This window comes from Marmota monax, unplaced genomic scaffold (assembly GCF_021218885.2).
Source record: "Marmota monax isolate L192 unplaced genomic scaffold, Marmota_monax_Labrador192_F-V1.1 WCK01_AAM20220418_F8-fsc00198, whole genome shotgun sequence".
NCBI classification, from domain to species: domain Eukaryota; kingdom Metazoa; phylum Chordata; class Mammalia; order Rodentia; family Sciuridae; genus Marmota; species Marmota monax.
The window spans coordinates 2858650-2878687 of NW_026693558.1; the positions used below are offsets into that span (position 1 = coordinate 2858650).

General features: G+C 38.8%; 1 protein-coding gene across 3 annotated transcripts in view; it reads right to left on the reverse strand.

Moving 5' to 3' along the window:
• Positions 1 to 20038, reverse strand: part of Nkain2 (sodium/potassium transporting ATPase interacting 2) — a 979120-nt gene that overhangs the window by 816420 nt on the left and 142662 nt on the right. The window lies entirely within an intron of this gene.

The window sequence follows — 20038 nt, forward strand, 5'->3', positions numbered from 1 at the left end:
AGATGTTTTTCACAAGGCACCTAATATTATGAATATTCTGGCAAGTAAATATAGCCCAAGTACTGACATAATAAGAACTCTATTAGGGATTTAAATTTGCATATGCCTACAGACATAAAATGCTCAGAAAGGGGAGTAGACTGGAACAGAAACTGCATTATGCTGAAAAATACCAATAATAACATGCTGGCAATTGTACTTTGATTGTTCACATTTCTTCTAAAGCGTTTTTCTAGCCCATGAGCACGTGAGCTTTAAACAAGTTTGATTATAGCCACAAAAGTCTTTAATGAATCAGGAATAATAGTAGTATATGGCAAGCAAGGCTTTATGTACAGTTTTAAGACTTATTTTTTGTGTTGTCATAGAAAATGGGACACAGGAGAGAAATCAATGCATTTATGGGACTACTTTTTTTTTCCTGCTTTATCCTCTCTACTAGAATGTGAGTCTCAGATTTACAGTTGCCAACATGCATTTCCAATCCCTGAAAGCAGTACTTACACTAACAGGCTCCAGAACTACCTTAGGGGAAAGACACATGCATCTCTTCCCTTGCATCTGCAAAAGTCCATGCTATAATATCAGTGAAGCCCTTGGAAAAGATAGTCTAGCTTCATTTTGGAAACAAGACCTAGAAGCATACATCTCTCTGCTTTGACTCCAGATGACATCAATATTATTATCAAAAATTGTTACTCTCCAAAATTCTATCATCCTGGATAATAATATAAATATAAGCCTCCCCATCACATATCAAAGAAGTCCATAATCAGGGTTCTCGTTCACCAAGGAAGTGTATAAAGTCTGTTTATACAGAAGGAGTGTCTGGCATCTAGTGTCTGGCATCTAGGGCCCCTGGCCATATGTGAACTTTCATCTTGTAAGGATCAGGTCCTGCTTCCGCCTAATACAGATAGTTAAGTGTCTGTGATCCAAGCACAGGAATCAAAGCAGGGGACAAGAGGTCAGGGTGAGGAAGAGAAGAGCTACTAAAAGGCCTGAGAGCTGAAATAATATGCAGACCTCACTTCAAGAACAGCTCAAGTAAGTAGACACAGGAGGCAGGACCTCCATTTGTCCTCTCCAGATCCAGCTGAGAATTTGGAAAAGAAACTCTCACCATAGAAAGTCAGAGTTTTCTGGAAAAACCTGCCTGGTGATGTACACCTTGCTTGAATGCTTCAGGGAAAAGGAATAGAGAAAACCTAAGTGACAAGAGGTCCCTCTACAAAGCATGTGACTAAAACAGGGGTTGGTGGGGAACATGTGCATTGGTCATTATGTGGGTGGGGCCCCAAAATGTGGAGGAGGAGGACCATTAGAATTCAATCAGAAATTGCAAAATGGTGACCAAAAGCCAGTCACATCATATGGCTGCATTTGATTTGGCCAGCATCCTGCATAATGTCATACTGCAAGTCTTTTCTTTAAAAAGAAGGATTGTATTCCAATATTAAATATAAAATTTTAATATAACAGTTCCAGATTTGTTGTTAAAAATGTACAGTGTCACATCATAGCAAACACACATGACAATGGTCATCTGGGGCTTGCAATGCTTGCCTCTTTGGAAAGCAAGTATCAGTCTCTGAATTCTAACATTTCCTGAATGTGAATTGTTTTATCCATAACCATAATATAAAAAATAAGAAGAAAACTATAGGAAAGACATGTCTTTGTGGAAAATTATTCTCATTTCCCTTGCCACTATAGTCATTCGAAACCTGAGTTAGAGATTGAGATGGGAAGAATTTTCATAGTTCAATTAATATATTTATGCCCCATGCATGATGATAACAGGTTTTCAGAAACACAAAACCCAATTTGAGCTTGAGAGTCCATTTCTTCATTTTCAAAGGAGTATGAATAAACCCCTTTGACAATCACAATAGCAACTGAAGAAGTATCATGTTCAAGGACATATACAAATTGTTTTGACAACAACCACTTCCCAAAATAAGCACAGTAAAATGAGTACAGTGGTTGCTAGTATTAACTCTATGTTTCTCACTTTTCCTTTCTCTCTAGTCACCTGATGGTGTACTGGCAGAGAAAGCTGGCCATAATGCAGGAAGCCACAGGCCACTGGCTCACTGTCTTCCTAATATACTGTGTCCTTCAGGGCAAAAACCTCCAGTGTCCCCATAATATTAAATTGTGGACACAGAGTCACTATGTAGGCCACAACTAGCTTTTTCAATGCATTAAATTGTCCCAAAGGAAGAACCCCATCCTACACTTCTTTGTCAAGTAGATAAGTTGGCAAAAGTTGGCTCTTGTTCTGGGCCCATACACCTACTGTATATGCAAGCTCCTGGTCCCAGCTCATTCTTCACTCAGTGGTCTCCTCCCAGTCACCAGTCTACACATACTCACATAAACCTTTTCAACTACTTAGGAGTGATGATGACTATTCTGGGTTGATGTCAGAGATAATGTCTCACTAAGGTAAGCTGTATATTCAAGAACAATGGCCTGTCACTGCCAAGGAAACTGCTTTCTATTTGGAATTTCTTTTTTTGCTTATAAGAATTTCTTCTCTTATGGGTTTATGAAGAACAATCATTCATTCATTCATTCATTCATTCAACAAATAATTATCCATCACTGTTTATTATAGTAAGCTCTGAGGATGAGATAAACAATGTAGCCCACACCCAATTTCAAGAAGCTTGCACAATAGAAGAGGAAAGAGATTATCAGTCAATGGTAAGTGCCTGGTGAGGTCTGAATGTCTGTGTCTCTCCAAAATTCAAAGTCCCAAAGTGCTGGTATTAAAGAGATGGGGCATTGGGAGATGAGTAGGTCATGGGGGTTGTGACCTCATGAATGGGATCTTATAAAAGGGGCCTGAGAATGGTCTGATCCTCTGCCATTCTGCTACGAGAGGGCACAGATGAATAAAAAATTCAGGGATACCCAACCTTTACTCCACAGGGAGGCCAAGGAGTAACAGATGCTCCAATGTGCACACAGAGGAACTGCCTTCTCCACGTGTCTCTGCTCATGGAAGCTCCCCACATGGATGGGGACAATAGCACATGTCAATACATAGTTTCAGATTTGATAAACCTGCTTCTCTTTCTGATAACTACTGATGATATACAAATTATTTCCCTACAACAGCTCTCTTAAACTTGTAAGGTCACAAATACAGCAGAAAAGGGCAAAGGGTACCTTCCTACACTGCTCAGTGACTTAGCTACTCGAAGGCTGAGACCTCAAACCTCTCTTCATTCTGCCTTTCCAGGATCAGAATTTGAATGGATAGTAGCTCTGATGAAGAGAAGGCACACTAGCAGCACATATTGCCTCTGTCCCTAAAATTATTACCAGTATTACAACACATTGTATTTTGTAAATATGTCTTGTATATGATTCTTCTATAAAACATAATCTGCTAATCATAAGAGCAGCATGTCCCCATGGATTATTTTAAATGACTGTGATTTCAGCAAAATGAATCATATAATAGACACTAAAATTTAATGTAAAAGAAATTTCATTTCTTAAATTTAAATTTTAACTTTTTAAATCCACTTATTACTTTAGAAAAGCGTGTTTTTCTGAGGAGTATGTTAAACAGGAGCCTACTAAAGATAGAACTCCTCTAAAAATAAACTGTAACAGAAAAATAGATTATTCCTATTGTATAAAGCAAGACCATACTACATGGTCATACTCGAAAACATCTAAATTGAAAATGAAAACTGTGTTATAAAAATAAGAGTGGCTGTTAGGGTTGAAGAAGCTTAAAAATAATTAGATACATAATCATACCTTACAATTAAAGATTTTTTTCAAAAGTAATTTGATTTAGGTCTGTTAAATATAACAGTAATTGAAAATATTGTATTTATTGAAAAAACATAGACATAGCATTTAATTACACTCCTGTGTTGAATTATTGAATTTAATTTATTGAATATAAATTTATTGAATTCCTATGTAGTAAGTAGCATGGTGTCTGGTACTGCTGATACAAGAACTAAGGCTCAAACACACATTAAAGAAGTAGTTTTTATATTAGCCTTTCTGAAATGGAAAGGGACACTGTGAATTCATTAAAGTGATGACTCACTTATCTTTAAGTTGAATATCAGAGAGGTTTTTAAAATAATATTTTTTTTCCAAGGGGTGAAAATACTTCTGTACAGTATGCTGTGCTTTCACAGCCCAATATGATCCCAAGTTGTTGTTGTTGTTGTTGTTTTTGGTGAGTGACAGTGGGTACAGGGACTGAATTCAGGGGCACTCAACCACTGAGCCACATCTCCAGCCCTATTTTGTATTTTCTTTAGTGACAGGGTCTCACTAAGTTGCTTAGCGTCTTACTTTTGCTGCGGTTGGCTTTGAACTCTCCATTCTCCTGCGCCAGCCTCCGGAGCTGCTAGGATTGCAGGCATGCAACACCACGCCCAGCTGATCCCAAGTTTTACATGTAAAAAAATAACTGACTTTAAGGAAACACTTGGCAATGTACTCAAAAGACTAGATGAATTCATTTTTATTCTTTCAAACTGACCAGATGATACCTTGATCTCTTGAGTGAAACACTAATAAATGCCATATCGGCTCTGAAACGTAAGCCTTTCTTTTTCCCGACTCCACTTATAACTTGGATAGAAATTCTGAGAATCAGATGAATCAGAACTAGAATGGAGTGACACCAAGAAAGGAGATAGTCCTGTGCTTATTATAACCAATTTTATTAGTCTATTTATACTATCATAACAAAATACCACACACTAGATGGCTAAAAAGCCATATTTATTTTCTCATAATTTTGAAGCCCACAAGTCCAAAGTCAAGGTGCCAAAAGGTTTGGTTTCTGGTGAGACAATTCCCCTGAGTTTGCAGATGGTACCCTCTTGCTATATCCTTCCATGACTCACATGGCCCTTTCTGTACACATACACAGATGGATCTCTGATGTCCCCCATCCTTCCCACACTCCACAGACTGAGTCTTCATATTTTGCCCAGGCGGAACTCCAACTCCTGGGCTCAAGCAATCCTTTTGCCTTAGCCTCCCAAATAGCTGGGACTATAGGCATGTACCGCCACACTCAGATTTATTTTAAGGACTCCAGTCCCATCATTAGGGAACTACCCTTATAATCTTATTTAGCTTAATTCCTCTTTAAAGATTCTGTTTTAAAACAAAGGCAAACTGGGTGTTAGGGCTTCAACATATAAATTAAGAGGTGATACAATTATATTTGTAACAGATAGTCCAAAACAGAGGTTATCACTCACATACTGGTTTTCCTTTTCTACTTCCTTTCTTCTCTATCCTTCCTATCTTCCAAGACAAGCAATCCAAGTATATTTAAAATAAATCACCAACATTTTACATTTATAATAAAATTTATGAATGAAATATTCCTTTTAAGTATAAATACTGGAATTCATCCCTGCAGTAAATTTTAGGTAATAACAGAATTACACATTTGATCTTATGCAGGTTTCTTCAGTACTCTTTACCTAATTGTTTCAGTAATGAAGAATTTGAAAGAATAAATAGGGTCTCATACAAACTGCCATAAATATTTAAGTTTGGAGCAATCAGCCATGAAAGATGGAAACTAGATTGAGTATATGTTAACAGTGTCTAGTGTAAAAATCAAATAAATTGCATTTGCGATATCCAGGATCATTAGCCTTTGGCATGAGAATTAGCTACAATCTCTAAACAGTTCTCATTGATTACTATAATCAGTTCTTGTATATTATTTAGATTTCCCTCCAAAAGCTCAAGTATTAATACAGGAAATGAGAAGATTAGATTATGACAGCCATGACCTAATCAGTGGATTAATCCATTTGATGGATTAAAAATCTTAATGGGTTACTGGGTGGTAACTGTAGCCAGGTGGGGCATGGCTGGAAGAACTGGGTCACTGGGGGGATGTCTTAAGGATTGTATTTTTTATCACTGGTAACTTGCCTTCTCCTCTGCTTTCAAAATGCCAGGACTAAAGCAGTTTTCTAGGTCACGTCCTTCCACCATGTTGTTCTGTGTGTCCAAATCATTTTTTTTTTCTTCACTGCTTCCACCTTCCTTCACTGGAAAAGTTTTTAATACACTTCCTTGCCCCCTGTCTCCTATTAGAAAGCTCAGGGCACCAAACAACCTCATTGTTGAGAGCGAATGCCAGAAAATTAACTAGGCTGTGATACCCAACTATGAATGCAAGCCAGAAAGAAGAACCAAGAACATACACTCAGCATTTCATAGGTTCTGGGGCTGAAGTACCCATTAGGGACAGCATGGGAGAATGCATAGGAATAGATGAAGGTCATTCTTAAAGCCTCAAAAGCTCATAGCCATAGTTCTAGAGCTATGGCTAACAGAAGTAGACATTCCAGACATGTGCTGTTAAGTCCTTAAAAGACCCTACATTAAAAATTCCTGCAACCCCAAAATCTAAATAATATTCTGGTTATGTACAGTATTAAAGGGGAGGAAAAAAACAGCATGAAAGAGGATTTGAGAGGAATGAACACAAGTTAATTTTACACAAATAGAATATCTGAAACTCCATTATCTCATTTTCCCAAGTTCTCTTTACATTACTTGGCTTTTCATGTAAGAACACAGATACAATGTTCAGTTTATACTGATAGGTTCACAGTAAGATCAAGAAAAATCTAAGTTTTGTATAAACCTTTATGTATATTAGCTATAACATACCAACTAGATCAGAGCCCTGACCTTGAAGGACAAAAATAGCTGAATTAATCAGTCCTTTCTACTTTTTCATATCAGTTGGGTCACAGATCCCTAAAAGCACTGTGGTCTGTGTGAAAGTGATCCCCATCTTGTTCTTGAGTGTAGGAAGCCACGTTTGGAGGAATCAGAGGCTCTAGCAGGAAATGTCTTCCTCCTTGCCAATGTCATCAGCTGCAACCTTCAAAGTTAAGGCTTCAGAGATTGTTTCTCAAAGGGATGTGGCTGCCAATCTAAGGCAATGATGATGCTATTAGCTGACATCTGTTCACTAGATGACATTCCATCCTTTTTTAAAAAAATTTAAAAATATTTATTTTTTAGTTGTAGTTGAACACAAAACCTTTATTTTATTCATTTATTTTTATGTGGTGCCAAGGATGGGACCCAGGGCCTCACATGTGCTAGGTGAGTGCTCTACACTGAGCCACAACCTCAGCCCCTTGATGACATTCCATCTTTACTACCAATATCAGTGTGGCAGGAAAGTCTCTACTGGACACAGCAAAAATGCAACTGTCTTCAACCTTAACACTTTCATCAAAGAAGAAGGAAGGAAAAGAAATGGAAATCAACATAGAGTTTTCTTAGGAATATCAATAATTTCGCTTACACAATTTACAAGTGTTTTGTTTTGTTTGTACCAGAGATTGAACACATGGGCGCTTAACCACCAAGCCACATCCCCAACTGTTTTTGTGTTTTATTTTGTTTCATTAAGACTCACTAAGTCGCTGACTGAGAATTTGAGATATTCCTGCCTCAGCCTCCAGAGTTGTGGGGATTACAGGTGTTCACCATCACACCTGGCACAGGTTTTACTCAATCAGTTTACTCTATCAGATTTTCACATTATCAGACCTTGTTCAGTAGTCCCAGTGGCAATTCAGTGGGTTTGACCCCAATTCCATTTACTTTTCCTTTGTAAAATATAATCAATGGTATAATCAAAAAGATGACTTTTTGATTAATAAATCATCTGAAGATAGTAAAAAGACAAGTTCCTTAAGGGAAATACGTTGTAAAATTTCCACAATGATAATTTCATTAACACAGTCAGGTATTGAAGCTCCATGTAAAATTACGTTTAAAAATTAACCTATAAATATCACTTAAAGCTCATCTATCTTATCATGCATATTGGAGCATACTACTTTTAAGAACATATTTTAATAATATTTTGGAAAGTCAACATTTAAGGGAAAATACCGAATATAAATACAATTTCAGATAAATTAGTGATACATACCCACCTAAATAAAAGGTATTAATTCTTAAAAATTATTACTTAAATGTAAAGTTCTTTTTAATTCCACATGAAATGCTTTACTTTGCTCACCAACTAAATTCCTCACTAGCCTATCAAAATATAGCAGCATGGTGTGCAGCTGATAACCCTCCCTTTTATTATGCAAATTAGACTATAGGTGGTTTCTGACTTTAAAACAATTGTTACTAATTATACATTATTCTCCAATGCCATAATAAAATTTGAATGAACTTGATACTGACAGAAGGAAAACACACAGTTTAAGGAAATGATATGGTATCAGAAACAGATGTTGCCATAAATTACAGTCTAATAACTTAAGAGTGAAATTGTGCTGAAGGTTCAGTCATCCATACTGGATTTCTTCAGGACTTACCCCACGGGAATCAGGGCTAAGCATTCTAAATGTGGTTTAATATCACTTGAACCATACTTGATTATAAGTTTCAATTTGAAACGATTGATGAATTATCTCAGAAATTCTATGGTTATGTAGAACTTCTACACTGGAACAGACAGTTCATGGCAACTGAAGTCATGAGAAGTTACTCACTGAAACACAAGTGGGAGAGAGGGAAGGGTATCAGACACAAGCACTGAAAGAGGATTTGCTGAACGATGGTGGGGTGGTTCAGCTGCCAGTCCAGCTTCTAGTTACAGACTCATTTGGAGAAAAACTGCAGAGACCCAAGGTCACATATTCATAGTCACACAATCCTTGTGGGTAAGGTTGGGGGTTTCAATCCTAACACACGTGGGTCATGTAGAGCAATTTAGTCTGAGTTTCAACTTTTCCAGTCCTCAGATGTAGACTTTGAGATTACCTGTTTTTGAGTTTACCACAGTCACGGATATACTGGAAAGACTGAAAGAAGGAGGAGTTCACATTAATATTTTTTTTTTTTTTTTTTTTGCTTTTTTAAATATTTTTATTCATGCAGTAGTTATACATAGTAGTAGGATTCATTTTGATAAACCTATATATGCATGAAATATAATTTGCTTCATTTTAGTCCGCATTACTTTCTCATTTCTTCCCCATCTCCCATTCCCCTTCCTCTACTCTATGGGTCTTCCTTCTATTTTGGTATTGTTTTTTTTTTTTTTTTTTTTTTTAATTTTTTATTGTGGGTTGTTCAAAACATTACAAATTTCTTGACATATCATATTCCACACTTTGATTCTAGTGGGTTATGAACTCCCACATTCACCCCATACACAGATTGCAGATTCACATCAGTTACACATCCATTGATTTACAAATTGCCATACTAGTGTCTGTTGTGCTCCGCTGCCTTTCCCATCATCCACCCTCCCCCCTCCCCACCTCTCCCCTCCCCTCCCCTCCTCTCTCTCTACCCCCTCCACTGTATAACCCTGAGGGTCTCCTTCCATTACCGTGCAATTTACCTTCTCTCTCCCTTTCCCTCCCACCTCTCATCCCTGTTAAATGTTAATCTTCTTCTCCTGTTCTTCGTCCCTACTCTGTTCTTAGTTACTTTCCTTATATCAAAGAAGACATTTGGCATTTGTTTTTTAGGGATTGGCTAGCTTCACTTAGCATAATCTGCTCTAATGCCATCCATTTCCCTGTAAATTCTATGATTTTGTCATTTTTTAATGCAGAGTAATACTCCATTGTGTATAAATGCCACATTTTTTTTATCCATTCGTCTATTGAAGGGCATCTAGGTTGGTTCCACAGTCTTGCTATTGTGAACTGTGCTGCTATGAACATCGATGTAGCAGTGTCCCTGTAGCATGCTCTTTTTAGGTCTTTAGGGAATAGACCAAGAAGGGGAATAGCTGGGTCAAATGGTGGCTCCATTCCCAGCTTTCCAAGAACTCTCCATACTGCTTTCCAAATTGGCTGCACCAATCTGCAGTCCCACCAGCAATGTACAAGTGTACCCTTTTCCCCACATCCTCGCCAGCACTTGTTGTTGTTTGACTTCCTAATGGCTGCCAATCTTACTGGAGTGCGATGGTATCTTAGGGTGGTTTTGATTTGCATTTCTCTGACAGCTAGAGATGTTGAGCATTTTTTCATGTACTTGTTGATTGACTGTATGTCCTCCTCTGTGAAGTGTCTGTTCAGGTCCTTGGCCCATTTGTTGATTGGGTTGTTTGTTCTCTTATTGTCTAATTTTTTGAGTTCTTTGTATACTCTGGATATTAGGGCTCTATCTGAAGTGTGAGGAGTAAAGATTTGTTCCCAGGATGTAGGCTCCCTATTTACCTCTCTTATTGTTTCTTTTGCTGAGAAAAAACTTCTTAGTTTGAGTAAGTCCCATTTGTTGATTCTAGTTATTAACTTTTGTGCTATGGGTGTCCTATTGAGGAATTTGGAGCCCGACCCCACCGACTGTAGATCGTAGCCAACTTTTTCTTCTATCAGACGGCGCGTCTCTGATTTGATATCAAGCTCCTTGATCCATTTTGAATTCACTTTTGTGCATGGCGAGAGAAAGGGATTCAGTTTCATTTTGTTGCATATGGATTTCCAGTTTTCCCAGCACCATTTGTTGAAGATGCTATCCTTCCTCCATTGCATGCTTTTAGCCCCTTTATCAAATATGAGATAGTTGTAGTTTTGTGGATTGGTTTCTGTGTCCTCTATTCTGTACCATTGGTCCACCCGCCTGTTTTGGTACCAGTACCATGCTGTTTTTGTTACTATTGCTCTGTAGTATAGTTTGAAGTCTGGTATCGCTATACCGCCTGATTCACACTTCTTGCTTAGCATTGTTTTTGCTATTCTGGGTCTTTTATTTTTCCATATGAATTTCATGATTGCTTTCTCTATTTCTACAAGAAATGCCATTGGGATTTTGATTGGCATTGCATTAAACCTATAGAGAACTTTTGGTAATATCGCCATTTTGATGATGTTAGTTCTGCCTATCCATGAACAGGGTATATTTTTCCATCTTCTAAGATCTTCTTCTATTTCTCTCTTTAGGGTTCTGTAGTTTTCATTGTATAAGTCTTTCACCTCTTTTGTTAGGTTGATTCCCAAGTATTTTATTTTTTTTGAAGATATTTTGAGTGGAGTGGTTGTCCTCATTTCCATTTCAGAGGATTTGTCGCTGATATACAGGAATGCCTTTGATTTATGCGTGTTGATTTTAAATCCTGCCACTTTGCTGAATTCATTTATTAGCTCTAATAGTTTCTTTGTAGAGCCTTTTGGGTCTGCTAGATATAGAATCATATCATCTGCAAATAGTGATAATTTAATTTCTTCTTTTCCTATTTTTATGCCTTTAATTTCTTTCGTCTGTCTAATTGCTCTGGCCAGTGTTTCGAGAACTATGTTGAAGAGAAGTGGAGAGAGAGGGCATCCCTGTCTTGTTCCAGATTTTAGAGGGAATGCCTTCAGTTTTTCTCCATTCAGAATAATGCTAGCCTGAGGCTTAGCATAGATTGCTTTTACAATATTGAGGTATGTTCCTGTTATCCCTAGTTTTTCTAGAGTTTTGAACATAAAGGGATGCTGTACTTTGTCAAATGCTTTTTCCGCATCTATCGAGATGATCATATGGTTCTTATTTTTAAGTCTATTGATGTGGTGAATAACATTTATTGATTTCCGTATATTGAACCAGCCTTGCATCCCAGGGATGAATCCTACTTGATCATGGTGTACAATTTTTTTGATATGTTTTTGTATCCGATTCGCCAGAATTTTATTGAGGATTTTTGCATCTAGGTTCATTAGAGATATTGGTCTGTAGTTTTCTTTCTTTAAAGTGTCTTTGTCTGGTTTAGGTATCAGGGTGATGTTGGCCTCATAGAATGAATTTGGAAGTTCTCCCTCCTTTTCTATTTCCTGAAGTAGCTTGAAAAGTATTGGTATTAGTTCTTCTTTAAAGGTTTTGTAAAATTCTGCTGTATACCCATCGGGACCTGGGCTTTTCTTAGTTGGTAGTCTTTTTATGGTTTCTTCTATCTCCTCAATTGATATTGGTCTGTTTAGGTTTTCTATATCCTCCTGACTCAATCTGGGCAGATCATATGACTTAAGAAATTTATCGATGCCTTCACTATCTTCTAATTTATTGGAGTATAAGGATTCAAAATAGTTTTTGATTATCTTCTGTATTTCTGAAGTGTCTGTTGTGATATTGCCTTTTTCATCCCGTATGCTAGTAATTTGAGTTCTCTCTCTTCTTCTCTTCACTAGCATCGCTAAGGGTCTGTCGATTTTGTTTATTTTTTCAAAGAACCAACTTTTAGTTTTGTCAATTTTTTCAATTGTTTCTTTTGTTTCGATTTCATTAATTTCAGCTCTGATTTTAATTATTTCTTGCCTTCTACTTCTTTTGCTGTTGTTTTGCTCTTCTTTTTCAAGGATTTTGAGATGAAGTATGAGATCATTTATTTGTTGGTTTTTTCTTTTTTTAAGGAATGAACTCCAAGCAATGAATTTTCCTCTTAGAACTGCTTTCAATGTGTCCCATAGATTCTGATATGTTGTGTCTGTGTTTTCATTTATCTCTAAGAATTTTTTTAATTTCCTCCTTGATGTCTTCTATAACCCATTGATCATTCAGTAACCTATTGTTCATTCTCCAATTGATGTATGCTTTTTCCTTCCTTCTTTTATCGTTGATTTTCAGTTTCATTCCATTATGATCAGATAAGATGCATGGTAATATCTCTACTCCTTTATATTGTCTAAGAGTTGCCCTGTGACATAATATATGATCTATTTTTGAGAAGGATCCATGTGCTGCTGAGAAAAAAGTGTAACTGCTTGATGTTGGGTGGTATACTCTATATATGTCAATTAGGTCTAGGTTATTAATAGTGTTATTGAGTTCTATAGTCTCCTTATTCAACTTTTGTTTGGAAGATCTGTCCAGTGGCGAGAGAGGTGTGTTGAAGTCTCCCATGATTATGGTGTGGTGGTCTATTAGACTCTTGAACTTGAGAAGAGTTTGTTTGACGAACATAGCTGCACCATTGTTTGGGGCATAAATATTTATGATTGTTATGTCTTGTTGGTGTATGGTTCCCTTAAGCAGTATGTAGTGTCCCTCTTTATCTCTTTTGATTAACTTTGGCTTGAAATCTATTTTATTTGATATGAGTATGGACACGCCTGCTTGTTTCCGAAGTCCATATGAGTGATATGATTTTTCCCAACCTTTCACCTTCAGCCTATGTATGTCTTTTCCTATCAAATGCGTCTCCTGTAGGCAGCATATTGTTGGGTCTTGTTTGTGATCCATTCTACTAGCCTGTGTCTCTTAATTGGTGAGTTTAAGCCATTAACATTTAGGGTTATTATTGAGATATGGGTTGTTCTTCCAGCCATATTTGTTTATTTCTGTTACTAAACATTGTTTGTTTTCCTCTTTGATTGTTCCCCCCCCCCTTTACTGTCCTACCTCCCACTGTTGGTTTTCATTGTTATTTTCCATTTCCTCTTCCTGTAATACTTTGGCTAGGATGTTTTGAAGAGATGGTTTTCTAGCTGCAAATTCTTTAAACTTTTGTTTATCGTGGAAGGTTTTAATTTCATTCTCCATCCTGAAGCTTAATTTCGCTGGATACACAATTCTTGGTTGGAACCCATTTTCTTTCAGTGTTTGAAATATGTTATTCCAGGATCTTCTAGCTTTCAGAGTCTGTGTTGAAAGATCAGCTGTTATCCTGATTGGCTTGCCCCTAAATGTAATCTGCTTCCTTTCTCTTGTAGCTTTTAAAATTCTCTCCTTATTCTGTATGTTGGGCATCTTCATTATAATGTGTCTAGGTGTGGATCTCTTATGATTTTGCACATTCGGCGTCCTGTAGGCTTCTAGGATTTGGGATTCTGTCTCATTCTTCAAGTCTGGGAAGTTTTCTTGTATTATTTCATTGAATAGACTGCTCATTCCTTTGGTTTGGAGCTCTGTACCTTCCTGTATCCCAATGACTCTTAAGTTTGGTCTCTTAATGTTATCCCATATTTCTTGGATGTTCTGCTCATGGTTTCTTAACAGTCTTGCTGAGCTGTCTATGTTCTTTTCCAGTTGAAATACTTTGTCTTCATTGTCTGATGTTCTATCTTCTAAGTGTTCTACTCTGTTGGTAGTATTCTCCATTGAGTTTTTAAGTTGGTTTATTGCTTCCTGCATTTCTAGGATTTCTGATTGCTTGTTTTTTATAACCTCTATCTCCCTGTATAGTTGATCCTTTGCTTCCTGGATTTGTTTGCGTAATTCGTTGTCGAAGTGATCTTTCATTGTCTGATTTTGCTGTTTAATGTCTTCCTTGATACTCCAGATCATCTGAAGCATGTATATCCTGAATTCTTTATCTGACATTCCATCTGCTGCAGCTGTTACCTCTTCTAAAGTTGCGTTGACCTGCATTGCTTGTGGTCCTTTCTTTCCTTGTCTTTTCATACTGCTTGCGTATCTTTCCTGCAGGTGCGGGCGGCGGCTCTGCTCTCTCCTTATTCCAATTGGGGTGTCGTGGCTACCACGCCGGCAGGTCACTGGGCCTGTTCTGGGAGCTGGTGGCGGCTCTGTTCTGCCCCTACTCCAATTGGGGTGACGTGTCTGTCGTACCAGCAGGCCACTGGGCCTGTCCCGCTGGTCGGTCGCAGATCTGCCCACCTTTCGGGCACGGGTGGAGGCTCTGCTTTGCCCCTACTCCAATTGGGGTGTCGTGACTACCCCGCCTGCAGGATGCTGGGTCTGTTCCTGGCAAGGGAGGCGACTCTGCTCTGTCACTACTCCAATTAGGGTGGTGTTTGTACCATGCCGGCAGGCTCCTGGGCCTGATCCGCTGGTCTGTTGTAGGTCTGCCTACCTTGAAGGCGCGGGCGGCGGATCTGCCCTGCCCCTCCTACCACGCCTGCGGACCCCTGGGCCTGATCTGCAGGTTGATCACTGGTCTGCTCACCCTGCGGGCACGGGTGGCAGTTCCGCTCCACCCCCACTCCAATTGGGGTCACGTGACCTCCACACCGGCAGGGCCTGATCCGGGCGTGGGATAAGGATCTGCTCTGCCCCTACTCGAGTTGGGGTGACGTGTGTACCACACTGGCAGGCCACTGGGCCTGACCCGCCAGGCTGTCACAGGTCTGTTTACCTTGCAAGCGTGAAGGGCGGCTCTGCCCTGCCCCTCCTACCACGCCCATGTACTACTGGGTCGTGGGTCTGCCCACCTGGCGGGTGTGGGTGGCGGCTCCGCTCCGCCCCCTCTCCAATTGGGGTCACGCGGTCACCTCGCTGGCAAGCCGCTGGGCCTGCTCCGGGGGCTGGCGGCGGCCCGGCTCCTTCCCTCTGGCTCGAGGACAAATTGAGGAGACTCGGGTGACTGAGCCTCACCCCCCTTACCAGGAGACCAACTGCTTATGTCACCGCTGGTATTGATGAAGATCTCTCCTCCACCGCTTTCTGCTAACATCAGATCTCTGCCATGTTGGTATCCTATGCGAATGGCAGCATTTCGTTCCCCTTGCCGGGCAACCCAAGCAATGGGTGAGTCCTGACCTGCCCTCAGCAGGACCCGGACCGAGACACAGTTTCCGCGGGCTCCTAGCCCCGGTCCAGGGAAGTTCCGGGAGCCGGAACTCGGCCGCTCCGTGCTCGGTGTAAGCTCCTATAAGTGTAAGCTCCAAGAAGCAGTCCCCGCGGGCTCAGTTCCGGGAGCTGGAATTCGGCTTCTTGGTGTTTCGTGTTTGCTCTGATAGTAGCAGGGTCCAAGAAGCAGCCTCCGCGGGCTCCGCAGCCCTGAGCCAGGGCGGTTCCGGGACGGTTCAGGGAGCCGGAACTCGGCCGCCCCGCGCTCCGTGTTCACTCCGATAAGATCAGATTTTAAGAAGCCCCCAGGCGCTGAACCCTAGCAATCTGTCTGCAAGCCGCAGGCGAATTGCAGCCTGAAATTACCTGTTCTATGGCTGAATGAGCTGCGGTCAGTCAAAAACAGGTGTGGTGACGTCAGTTTACCAACATGGTGGCTGCTGGCCTCCTCTGTGGTCTGACCGGTGTGGAGAACCGAGATGGACCGCTTCCTTCCCCCGTCTCGAACCCAGAATTCAGCCCTGAGTGCGGTGCTTGCGCGTCTGGCAGAAACTGCAGCACTGTAACCCTGCGTCTCTATCCCAGCGCGCCTTGCAGACTCTAGCCGCGGGGCGATTTGCTGAATAAGCAGTGTTACCCTCCGTGCGACAAACCTCTCGCGTTTGAGTCCCCGTAGCCGATCCTCATGCGATGGAAATCCTTCCTCCAGGTTCCGGCGCACCCCACTATTGCTGGAAATTCCTAACAAGATATCCTTTAGCCGTCCTGACTTGTCATACTCCCACACAGTGAAGCAGCACACGGGGGTAATGCACTCCCCTCGCCGCCATCTTCCCTCTTGGTCTAATATTTTTAATATAACATAAATATTAAAGTATTAGACATTTCTTCAACTTCCAGTACAATGGAAGCTTCAACAAAGGAAGTGGCTGGGCCAGAATGGGCCTCTGAGAGATTCCAGTAAACCCATAATGGGAATTGTAAGTTTTAATAATAAAGATCCAAATTAATGTCCCAAATATAATTATTAATAAATAAAGGAGAGATATTAGGGTTCAATAGGAGTGTTTTATCAGGTTAAGTATTAATGGCAGTTCTAATTCATGAACTACCACTATCATTTGCTGTCTTTGTAAACTTTGTGCAAATATCTAAAATATGGTTTCAAAAGTCTCAAAGTTTCCACATATAAAATCTACATATACATGTATGTGCACATATGTGTGTGTGTGTATCATCTGATAGCTTCTAAAACACTCTGCTTTTATCCCTTAGATTAGGTAATAAACTCCGACAGAGCAAGTGTAATGCTATCCAAGTTGAGAGTTATGACCTTAATTTAAGGAGTTCAGTGAAAGATTTTTTAAGATAATAAGGATGTGGTAATAATCCTGCCAAGTTTCTACTTACTGAGCTATAACAGAATAAACAAGTCCAAGTGAGGGCTTCACAGTTTTTTTGTTTGTTTGTTTGTTTTTTTGGTTTTTTTTTTTACCCAATAGTAAGCTCTCCTATTAAACAAAAAACAAATATTTTTTGAATAAAGGATGAATTTCAGATTTTGTTTTTATCAAAGTATGGCTGAGTGAAGGAAGGGAGGTACGTGTTTCTTTCTTAGGTATCAGTAAGAACAGGACAAAGAATAATGATAAAATTTATGAGTATGACATTAACTCAAGGAAGGTGATCAATTATGCTTTGCTACCATCAGGACATGATTCCAGGCAACTTCCTGAGCTAACTGAGGAATAAGGTACAAGGCACAAGGTCATAAAGGGTGGATATAGGGTACCAAAAAGAACAGAGGTGGGGTTCAAGGGCGGTAACTTAGGAGGCAGGGGACAATATCCAAAATGAATATGGGATTAAAGTGGAAACCTCACTGACTTCACAGTTTCAGGCACAGGACCTACCACCTTCAGGAGTGGTTGAATTCCAAATCCTACCAACAGGGTTCCTAAGAAGGAAGGTGACTCACTGCTTTCATCAAAAAACTGGGAGAGGCACTCAAGAAGTTAAAAATAGGTACCCCAGAAAGGCAAAAATAAGGGAAAAGAAGAAAATGCTTGTATTTGTCTCTGTATTTTCAAATTCAGAAAACTTTTTAAGAAACTAGAGTTATCCCATAGGATTACAGAGCAAACATCAAAAAATCCCTTTGGAATCAATTAGTGGCTATAAATATTTACCTAAGAAGACACAAAGATATTTAAGAGTTAAATACTTAAATTCAATGAGAATCAATAACAATCCTGTGAACACTGTGTTAATTTGTGTTTGGAGTTTTCTAAAGCTATTACAACATCAGTAAGCATCTGATAAATAAATGAAAAGGGTACTAGCAAGCTAAATATTTTGATCCCCATAAAGCATCTTCGATTTTATCTTCCAGCAGTTCAACTGAATAACTAGAATAACTAGATAACCAAAGAGACATTAGTACATTTAAGTGTAATTTTCACTGAAGCATAGCTAACTATTAAGATCATACTGAGTCTTCATGGGAAACGACTAATAGTTATAGTATACCTACTGTGAGTCAGACACTTCATATATTATCTCCGAAAATCTTCCCAACCACGGAAGTATGTGAGCATTATTTCTATTTTAAAAACAGGAACACTGACTGAGGCCGAGATTAACAAGCAGAGCCAAGAACAGAGCCCAAGCTTTTCTACTCCAATGAATGTCCCTTTTCCACAAAGAGTCTAAGTAAGAGTCATCTCCAAAGTAGCACTAGGATTCCTAAACATGACTTTATTAGATATTTGCATGGACACTTTTTCTGAGGAACTCCAACAGTAATGCAAGCCATGAGGAAAAACAAAAACAAAAACTCTTATAGAATTAATTTACTATTTAGGATGAAAACATATGAACAAGCTATATGTCTGCCCCAATATATAAACATTTGAGGCAAGAGTAGCAGCCATATTTAATAGGTGATAAGCACCTTAGAAAGATCTGGATGCTTTGTGCACACTTGATAATTACAGCCCAGTGATAATAAACATAGCTTCTTTTATAAGCCCATTCTTGTATGAACCTACTATAAGAGAGTGCCAACTGTACTCCTTTCCTACTACTCTTGATGGAAATGCGTAATTATTGAAACTATCAAAGTAAATGCATTTGAATGAAAGAAAATCACATTGCAAATTTGAGGACCATAAGTTTTGTAATGCACATGGATTCAGTAGTATGTTATAAATTGCCTGCTTTGGAAGAGGAAAAACTAGTTTACATGATAGCAGCTAAAATAACAACAGCTTAGTAGAAGTAGTTGACTCAGTTATTACATAAGTAAGCACTCCTACAGGGATGAACTGAGTGGTGGTTACAACAAAGTCTTAAATAAAAAATGAGACCTTTAAAATAGATACCAACTATTCTAAAGCTACAGAGAATGTTTGTTAATTTAAATCATGGCTCATAGGATTACATTTAAGAAGGCAGTCTTCCAAAATGACAAATCACACCTCAAAATCGCCTGCATAGACATGCAACCCTAGAGCTATGCAAGACCCTGAGTTGTCCTTCAGCTCTGGCCAACAAAAATATCAGTAATAAGTACTGCTCACATTCCACCTGCAGCATAGTCTAAATGAAGGTAAATAAGGCATTCATGCAAGAAATTAACACATGGCAGAAAATAATACTGAGCTCCAGGGTAAAATTCAGTCTTGTGTCAAAGTAAAAAATCAATGAATATAACTTAGAATATAAAATTCCCAACAGGATCTCATTACTATAATTCAGAACTTTACCCCAGGGACAATTTTTTAAAAAAAAAATATTTATATTATAATCATAGTTGAATTTTATCATGCTTTTAAATAAATTCTTTATTGTCTAGAACTGTTTACAGGAAAACTCTATCACTGTTTTTTATTTAGTCATTAAATCTCATTAATATTATGTATTTTTCTATTAACATTAGTCATTATTTTGGTTATTCCTAGTCCTCTGATTTACAATGTAAGTGAACATTCTGTTTCAATATGCTCAGTTTTCATTCCATTTTATAAATGGAAAATAATTTATCATATGCTCATCAGAAACAAATTTCAGATTATGAAACCATTGAGACAACTGTTGTAGGGATTCACTAGCAATAAATAAAAAAAAAATAAAGTGATCTAATTTTAAAAGACTCATAAACTGATGATGTTAACACAAGTCAACTAATTCTTCTAAGTGCTACAACTTGTTGTAATGCTTTGAGGCTGGTGTGCAGAGCCACAGAATAAAGTTAAACTGAAGCTAAAGTCTAAGAGTAAACTCTGTTGAGAAGAGTTTGGAGAAAGAGAAGATGTCACACAGCAACTTTTCATGGGTGAATGCCCAAAGTATAACAGGAGAAGAATTAATTAGTACCACACATAAAAGAGACAACTGCAAGGGAATTTATCATGATACTTCTTTTATCCATATTTTTTTAAACTCAATTAGAGCAAGAAATGCCTAGAGATGCTTCCAGAAGTTTGCAGAACACAGCTTATGTTAACAT